The following is an 8,835-nucleotide window of genomic DNA, read 5'->3' as shown; positions in this document are numbered from 1 at the left end:
GCCGCGTGTGAATTTCCCCCCAGGTAAAACATGCAGAAGATTTTTGCATTTTCGTGCAGATTTCTGCATGTTTCTGCACCCTGACCGCACCAAAATATGCATGCGTTACTTGCGGCTTTTGGTAAGGATTTGATGCAGTTTTAACGCAGATATCACTCGTCCATTGAAAGGGGTGCAATACGCCCCAAAAACCGCAAACATAATGGACATGCTGCAGATATCTAAATCCACACGGAACACAAAAGCAAAGTGTACATGAGATTTGTATAATCTCAGACACATCGCTGGTACTGTATTAGGGCTCGTTCACACAAACATATTTGGCGTTCCGTATACGGGCTGTTTTCTGCGGTCCGCATACGGTCCGTATACGGAACCATTCATTTTAATGGGTCCGCAAAAGATGCGGACAGCACACAGAGTGCTCTGTCCCGAGGCCCCGCAAAAATGATGAGTCCTGTCCTATTCTTGTCCGTTTTGCGAACAAGAATAGGCATTTCTATAATGGGCCTCCTGTTCCATTCCGCAAATTGCAGAAGGCACACGGGCGGCATCCGTTTTTTGCGGATCCGCAATTTGCGGACCGCAAAAAACAGCACGATCATGTGAACAAGCCCTTACGCAGTGGTTTTACTGCACGAGTATCCTTGTGGAAAAAAACTAGCGTAATCCACAACATGTGCAGACAGCTACATTCATGTGGCGATTTTGCCACTCTCTGCTGCAGAAACTGCCGTGGTTACTGCCATAGTTTTTTAACTATAGATGTCATGGAGTCGCTCATAGTTTACCCCATAAAATGGTGCTAAACTGCGAACTGACTACCGCTGCGGCTTCCAGTGCTGTCTGTGCAGACACCATACCAAGAAGGGACATGTCCCTACCTGGCACAGTCGCAGCTTTAAACCGCCAACTGTGTGAACAGCGGTGTGCCTCCCTCTGAGAATAACTGCAGGCGGAGAATTTTGGAGCGGAATTCGCGCTAAAACTATAGCGCCATAAACATAAATAGTCACTGGTACTATTACACGGCACACAGTCAGAGTGGCACATTTACTAAGACCAGCTATTTACCGCGGCCTTAGTTTCCCGCTTTGTGGTGCCGTTAGATTTGTCTAAGTTATGTGGCAGTTTTTGCCCCTGGCTGGAGTAGTTTTTCGCTAACATGTACACCTGTTTCCAAGTGTAAATGTTAAAAAAGTTTCAGAGGCTGGAGTCGCGGCTTTGGCACACCCCTTGACAAACCCCCCCTCCACATCAACCCTAACTGGCTGACATGGCATAAAACCAGTCATGCGACTAAATAGACTTGTGACTATTGTACGCCTAAAATGCGCGCCAGTCCCTTAGTAAATGTGCCCCAGAGAGTCCTGCACATGTACAAGGGTTGTCTGATGCAGCAAATGATACGTGTATACTGTAAATAGGGCTGTGAGGTAAGGTAGAAGTATTTTGGCTTCTTAGAGGACGACCACGCCGCGCGGTTGTGTGGCGCTTGTGACACGGCTGCGCTGTGGTCGAGTACCGCACGGCCATATGGGCAGCAGAGGGCCCTAATTAAACTACTGAGACCACACTGTTTAGTGCATTGTTAAGTGCCCCACCGCCATTAACAATAAAGACAGACTAAACAGTGTGGTCTCATTATTTAAACTGTGTGAGAAGGCATCGGCTGCAGCTTTCTCGCAGCTCACCAAGCACAGCGCCACGCCTTGTACTGTATAATGGCTGTACTTGGTATTACAGCTCAGCTCCATTCTCTTCTATGGGGCTGAGCTGTGTCTAGGCCATGTAACCAATGAACCTAGTCACTGGCCTAAGGAAATCTGCGAAAAGGCAGCAGCGCTACCGTGAGCGCCACAGCCTTCTCTAGCAGCTGATTGGCGGAGGTTTCGGACCAACACGATCAGACACTGGATAGGTTTCTGCGGCTGACCACTTTTGTATAGTAGGCACAAGTTCTGCACCAGCTTGGACCAGTCTGTACACTGTATGGCCCCAGTCTTCGGACAGGTTAGCAGCTCCAAAGCCTTTGGTTTTACATGGAAATATTCTGTCTGGCCACGACCACCACTTGGTGGCGCTCTCTCCACATGGATGTCCACAGTGCCTACCACAGCCAGCTCTTCAGCTCCCTGCAGAGGTTGCCTCACATAGCTAGAATGTTATCATTCATAATCTGGAGGAATTTTTAGGATAGGTTCAGACTGATTTTTTTTTTTTTTTGTGGGAGGTTTTGAAGTAGATTTCTATTAAATGTTTTTTAGCCAAAGCCAGAAGTGGATCCATCAGGAAGGGGAAGTATATGACCTTCCTTTATATTTCCAAATCCTTTAAATCCACTTCTGGCTTGGGCTGAAAAACCTGAAGGGAAATCTGCCTCAAAAAACCTTCTCCAAAAACCTATAGTGAGCCTACCCTTCGAGTTTAAAAAGCAAAGCAAACAAACATGTCCAATAAAAGGTGGACAGTTGCTATTGTATTGCCATTGTCTCTTTAAGACACAAAGGGTTAACAGGACACCAGTCCGTCTGCCAGCAATAAAGCCCCGCCTACTTTGGCGCATGCGCTCTGGTTGCCATTGTGTTTCGTTCACCTTTGTACGCATGCTCTAACAAAATAGCGAAAATACACCGCTTGAGGCAGTCCCGTCTCTCTCTTAGGTTTTGAAGCCTTCGGCCATTTTATTGTAGACCATAACTCATAACGGGTGTGCTTACACAAAATGGATCCATGTAGTAGAGACCGATTTTTACAGTCAGTGGTAAGCGAGAACATAAGCTAGGACACTCTACCTCTGACGCTGTTCTCTACAGTTCACGCATGCGCTTTCCTTAGTGACTCCTAACCACGCATGTGCGAACTAAGAGACGCCGCTAGGCGCGTGCATGACTGGCGCATGCGCGCGATCTAACCAACACAGCGCAAGTGTCTAGTTTCGTCCTATGCTGAGGACATGCGCGCTGTACAACGCTCCCTCCCCCGGCGCGCATGCGTGGGTTTTCCCTGGTTCTGAGCCAAGACAGGCGCGCCCCCGACACGGAGCGGGCAGCGGCCACGTAGCTGCGCGACACCGGGAACGCGCACAGAGGGGGGTGCTCGGTGTTGTGACGTGAACGGCGGAGGAGGAGGAGGACAGGAAGGAAGCTTCCCGGGAGCCATGGACCGAGACACCCCGGGAGGGAGGGTGAGTGAGATAGGGAAGGAGCCGGGCGGGAAACGCAGGCCTAGAGCATTATGTGAGGTGGAAACCCCAGGCCGAGGCCTGGATATGGACTGTTAGTGACTGGAAAGTGAATGCACAGAGCAGGCCTGAGGGAGCTAGGCCGCAAGAAGTGCCTATGATGTGACTGCTCTGCACTCCTCAGTGTGTGGGGCTGACATCTCCTCAATGCTGTGGCCTAGGGAGGGGCAATTACCTGCTTACTGCCATCACTTCCATGATTTACCACAGAGGGGAGCAATTATTTACCCCTCCCTCCTAAAATGACAATCTGACTAGTGATTAAACTCGTGCCCCTCTCTGGTCTCTGCACCGCGTTCACACCTGCTGAAGCGTTTATTTCAGTATATTTCTGTGTACGCCTGATCCCAGGACATGGCGCTAGTAGTCGCGCTGTCAGCTTTGCGCCATATTCTGGTGTAAAGAATGGCCCCTAACAAGGCATTCTGCCCGCCATAGCTATATTATGAACGGCTTAAGAAACTAAGCGCGATATTTCATTACCCTGGGGCACATTGCTTTGCCCGGTTTACCTGTGCCCACCAGTCGCTGTTTTCAGCCAGGGTTTACCTCCTGTCTGTGGGCAGCTTTATATAATAAATTGGGCATCCCCCCCATTGACAGCTCTCATGGCTGTCATTGGGGGTGCTTATTTAAAGGGGTTCTGGAGCGAACTGGGGTATTTTTTGTGCCAGCAGTAAATAGTGGGTATACTGGCGTTACATTACGCATAGAATATAACCCTGGTGGACCCGCTTACTGATTGCTGGCACAACATCACTGGAGGACCTTGTTGGCTGCACTCACACGACAGTGGAAAAGAAAAGGATAAACTGTCAGTTTTCCATGGCCATTTTGCGTGAATGCATGCATCCATCTTCAGTCCTATCTGTTCTTATCGCCTATTTTGCATCAGTCTTTAACGTCCGTTAAATTCGTTAAAACCCCACCCCCTCAGTGTATATAATGTCCACCCCCTCCGTGCCCTCAGTGTATATAATGTCCACCCCCTCCGTGCCCTCAGTGTATATAATGTCCACCCCCTCCGTGCCCTCAGTGTATATAATGTCCGTCACCCCCTCCGTGCCCTCAGTGTATATAATGTCCGTCACCCCCTCCGTGCCCTCAGTGTATATAATGTCCGTCACCCCCTCCGTGCCCTCAGTGTATATAATGTCCGTCACCCCCTCCGTGCCCTCAGTGTATATAATGTCCGTCACCCCCTCCGTGCCCTCAGTGTATATAATGTCCGTCACCCCCTCCGTGCCCTCAGTGTATATAATGTCCGTCACCCCCTCCGTGCCCTCAGTGTATATAATGTCCGTCACCCCCTCCGTGCCCTCAGTGTATATAATGTCCGTCACCCCCTCCGTGCCCTCAGTGTATATAATGTCCGTCACCCCCTCCGTGCCCTCAGTGTATATAATGTCCGTCACCCCCTCCGTGCCCTCAGTGTATATAATGTCCGTCACCCCCTCCGTGCCCTCAGTGTATATAATGTCCGTCACCCCCTCCGTGCCCTCAGTGTATATAATGTCCGTCACCCCCTCCGTGCCCTCAGTGTATATAATGTCCGTCACCCCCTCCGTGCCCTCAGTGTATATAATGTCCGTCACCCCCTCCGTGCCCTCAGTGTATATAATGTCCGTCACCCCCTCCGTGCCCTCAGTGTATATAATGTCCGTCACCCCCTCCGTGCCCTCAGTGTATATAATGTCCGTCACCCCCTCCGTGCCCTCAGTGTATATAATGTCCGTCACCCCCTCCGTGCCCTCAGTGTATATAATGTCCGTCACCCCCTCCGTGCCCTCAGTGTATATAATGTCCGTCACCCCCTCCGTGCCCTCAGTGTATATAATGTCCGTCACCCCCTCCGTGCCCTCAGTGTATATAATGTCCGTCACCCCCTCCGTGCCCTCAGTGTATATAATGTCCGTCACCCCCTCCGTGCCCTCAGTGTATATAATGTCCGTCACCCCCTCCGTGCCCTCAGTGTATATAATGTCCGTCACCCCCTCCGTGCCCTCAGTGTATATAATGTCCGTCACCCCCTCCGTGCCCTCAGTGTATATAATGTCCGTCACCCCCTCCGTGCCCTCAGTGTATATAATGTCCGTCACCCCCTCCGTGCCCTCAGTGTATATAATGTCCGTCACCCCCTCCGTGCCCTCAGTGTATATAATGTCCGTCACCCCCTCCGTGCCCTCAGTGTATATAATGTCCGTCACCCCCTCCGTGCCCTCAGTGTATATAATGTCCGTCACCCCCTCCGTGCCCTCAGTGTATATAATGTCCGCCACCCCCTCCGTGCCCTCAGTGTATATAATGTCCGCCCCCCCCCCCTCCGTGCCCTCAGTGTATATAATGTCCGTCACCCCCTCCGTGCCCTCAGTGTATATAATGTCCGTCACCCCCTCCGTGCCCTCAGTGTATATAATGTCCGTCACCCCCTCCGTGCCCTCAGTGTATATAATGTCCGCCACCCCCTCCGTGCCCTCAGTGTATATAATGTCCGCCCCCCCCCCCCCCCCCCCCTCCCTCCGTGCCCTCAGTGTATATAATGTTCAGTTTCGGGGAACTGCTTTACCCGTTTTGCTGTGACAGGAGCTGTTGTCCTGCATGACAATTGCTGGCTGATTGAGTGATGAACGCGCGGAAGGAACCATGTGTTGTTGAAGAAGGTTCTGATCCACACTTCACTCTGCCATGTAGCTGTCTGAGAAGAAAACATTCCCCAAACCATGACACTTCCTCCTCCACCTCTCACTGACTTCTTTACACACTTTGGGTTCAGTCTTTCCCCAGTTTGTCGACGAAACATAATGTTTCCCATCAGACCCAAATAAATTAAACTTGCTTTCATCACTAAAATGAACTCTGGAGCACTTCTCCTCTGTCCACACAACATGCTCCTCAGCAAAGTCTAGCCTTCTGATTCTTTCTGCTAATGAGAGGTTTGGTAACTGCAAAGTGGGCTTTCAGTCCAAATGCTCTTAAAGGGGTTCTGCACTTTGTTTTATCTGATGATCTATCCCCCCCCCCCGGGACCCCCGCCGATCAGCTGTTTGAGAAGGCAGCGGCGCTCCAGGAGCGCCACGGCCTTCTCACTGTTTACCACAGGCCCAGTGACGTCACGACTAGTATCAACTATCGTGGGTGGGGCTAAGCTCTGTTCACTTGAATGGAGCTTAGCCCCGCCCCCCCATAGTTGAAACTAGTCGTGACGTCACTGGCCAGCGGTAAACAGTGAGAAGGCCGTGCTACTGGAGCGCCGCTGCCTTCTCAAACAGCTGATCGGCGGGGGTCCCGGGTGTCGATCCCCCCCGCCGATCAGAAGCTGATCTATCTAGAGCAGGGGTGCACAACCTGCGGCCCGGGGGCCACATGCGGCCCTTGATACCATTCTGTGCGGCCCCCAACCATCTGGTAACAGACATGTATGCCTATATCTTGTGGCTGCTCACATGTATTTTTCATGTATTTCTCCCATTAGATGGGAGTCCTGGAAGTGTAACTAGACATTAATGGTATATAATGTGTGTTCAATATGCCATAAGTACAATATTTCAGTTGTTAATACACCTTTAAATTTTAATTTCGGCCCTCGTTGGTTCAGTCTGGCAATGTGGCCCCCAACCAGGAAACGTTGTGCACCCCTGATCTAGAGGATAGATCATCGGTTAAAACAAAGTGCAGAACCTCTTTAAAGGTGGACACCCTGTATGACAAGACTGATCCTTACCCTGTTCAGTGCTGAATTGTCGAGCAATTCCAACGATGACCCATGGAGATTCTCCGCAATATCCTGTCCTCTCTTGCATTTGTCTTAAGAGGGCGACCGGCCTTCTTGGGGGACTTGAATAAGTTTGTGATGTTGTAAAGATGCAATATTCTAGAAATCACAGACTTGGAACGACCAACTTCTCTTGCTATGGCTGATAGGGTCACCCCTTTGGCCTTCATCTGGACAACCTGCTGCTGGAGGGTTTCAGCCACTTTGGAACGGCACACCGTTTTGGCAAAGTCAATGAAAACTGGAAAGTTAGGCTGCCAGTTACATAGTGTTTGTCATTAAGGAAATTAGCACCAGTTGTCAGATTAGCACCAATAACTTGCAGGTATCTGAAAATGTTCTCTATGGGTACTTTCACACTAGCACTTTTCTTTTCTGGCACTGAGTTTCATCCTAGGGGCTCAATACCGGAAAAGAACTGATCAGTTTTATCCCCATGCATTCTGAATAGAGGGTAATCCGTTCAGGATGTCTTCAGTTCAGTCTTTTTGACTGATCAGGACGGAAATAATACCACAGCATGCTACAGTTTTATCTCCGGCCCAAAAAACTGAAAACTTTCCATAGGAATGTATTAGTGCCGCCATTCAAAATACCGAAATGCCTGCTATGTCCAATGCATTTTTCAGACTGATCAGGATCCTGATCGGTCTTACAAATGCCATCAGTTGGCATACGTTTTGCTGGATCCAGCAGGCAGTTCCGGCAACAGAACTGCTTTCTGGATCACTCTGCCGCAAGTGTGAAAGTAGCCTAATTTTGATCAGTGTTTTTTTTTTTCAATTATCTCATTTACATTTTTTTTCTGTGCTTTAGAATAAATACAATTTGTAAAGTAATCTTAAAATAGTGCTAATTTACTCATGTTAGGATATATTCACATAGGACTACACTATGACCATGACATTTTGGAAATTGTGTGTTGTTCTCTAATGTTGATCGCCACTGTATAATGTCCACCCCCTCCATTCCCTCAGTGTGTGTGTGTGTATGTATATACATATGTATATACCCCCTCCGTTCCGTGCCCTCAGTATATATAAAGTCCATCCCCTCAGTGTATATACCGTAATGTCCACCCCCTCCGTGCCCTCAGTATATATAATGTCCCACGTAGTGCCCTCAGTATATAATGTCCACATCCTCACTATATATATATATTGTCCACCCCCACAGTGCCCCTCAGTATATCTAGTGCCCTCATTATATATAATATCCCCCACAGTGTCCCTTATGTATATAATGTCCCACATAATGCCCTTCAGTATATATAGTGTCCACAGTGCCCTTTGCAGATATGCTGCTCCCCAAGATCCCTCAGTATGTATAATGCTTCAATTTTTTTGTGTTTTTAACCCCTTTGTCTCTCTATAGTGCCCCCCACCCTCGGTAGTGCCGACATTAAAGGGGTTGTCTCACTTCAGTAAGTGGCCTTTGTCTTGTAGATGCAGTTAGTACAAGACACTTACTAATATGTTGTTACTATCCATATTGCTTCCCTTGCTGGCTGGATTCATTTTTCCATCACATTACACACTGCTAGTTTCCATGGTTACAGACCTCCCTGCAATCCATGAGTGGTGGGCGTGCTTGCACAATATAGGAAAAAGCACCAGCCTCTCTGGTGGCTGGGACCACGGGAACACACATACTAGTGCTTTTTCCTATATTGTGCAGGCACGACCACCACTGATGGGTTGCAGTGGTGGAAACGAGCAGTGTATATTGTGATAGAAAAATAAATCCAGATAGCAAAGGAAGCAATATGGTTATTAACAATACAAGGCACTTACTAATATTTTAAAGGGGTTCTGCACTT

The 8,835-nt window shown here is 49.0% G+C and overlaps 1 protein-coding gene across 2 annotated transcripts in view; it reads left to right on the top strand.

The window, feature by feature from the left end:
* Positions 1–3,005: 3,005 nt before the first annotated feature.
* ZNF652 (zinc finger protein 652) overlaps positions 3,006–8,835 on the top strand; it is a 49,137-nt gene continuing 43,307 nt past the window's right edge. For both annotated transcript variants that reach the window (XM_044296992.1, XM_044296990.1), the window contains exon 1: positions 3,006–3,187. The gene's annotated coding sequence lies outside the window, so the exon portion shown is untranslated. The remainder of the gene's footprint in view (positions 3,188–8,835) is intronic.

This window comes from Bufo gargarizans, chromosome 6, assembly GCF_014858855.1.
Source record: "Bufo gargarizans isolate SCDJY-AF-19 chromosome 6, ASM1485885v1, whole genome shotgun sequence".
NCBI classification, from domain to species: Eukaryota; Metazoa; Chordata; class Amphibia; order Anura; family Bufonidae; genus Bufo; species Bufo gargarizans.
This window is presented reverse-complemented; position numbering and strand designations above follow the sequence as displayed.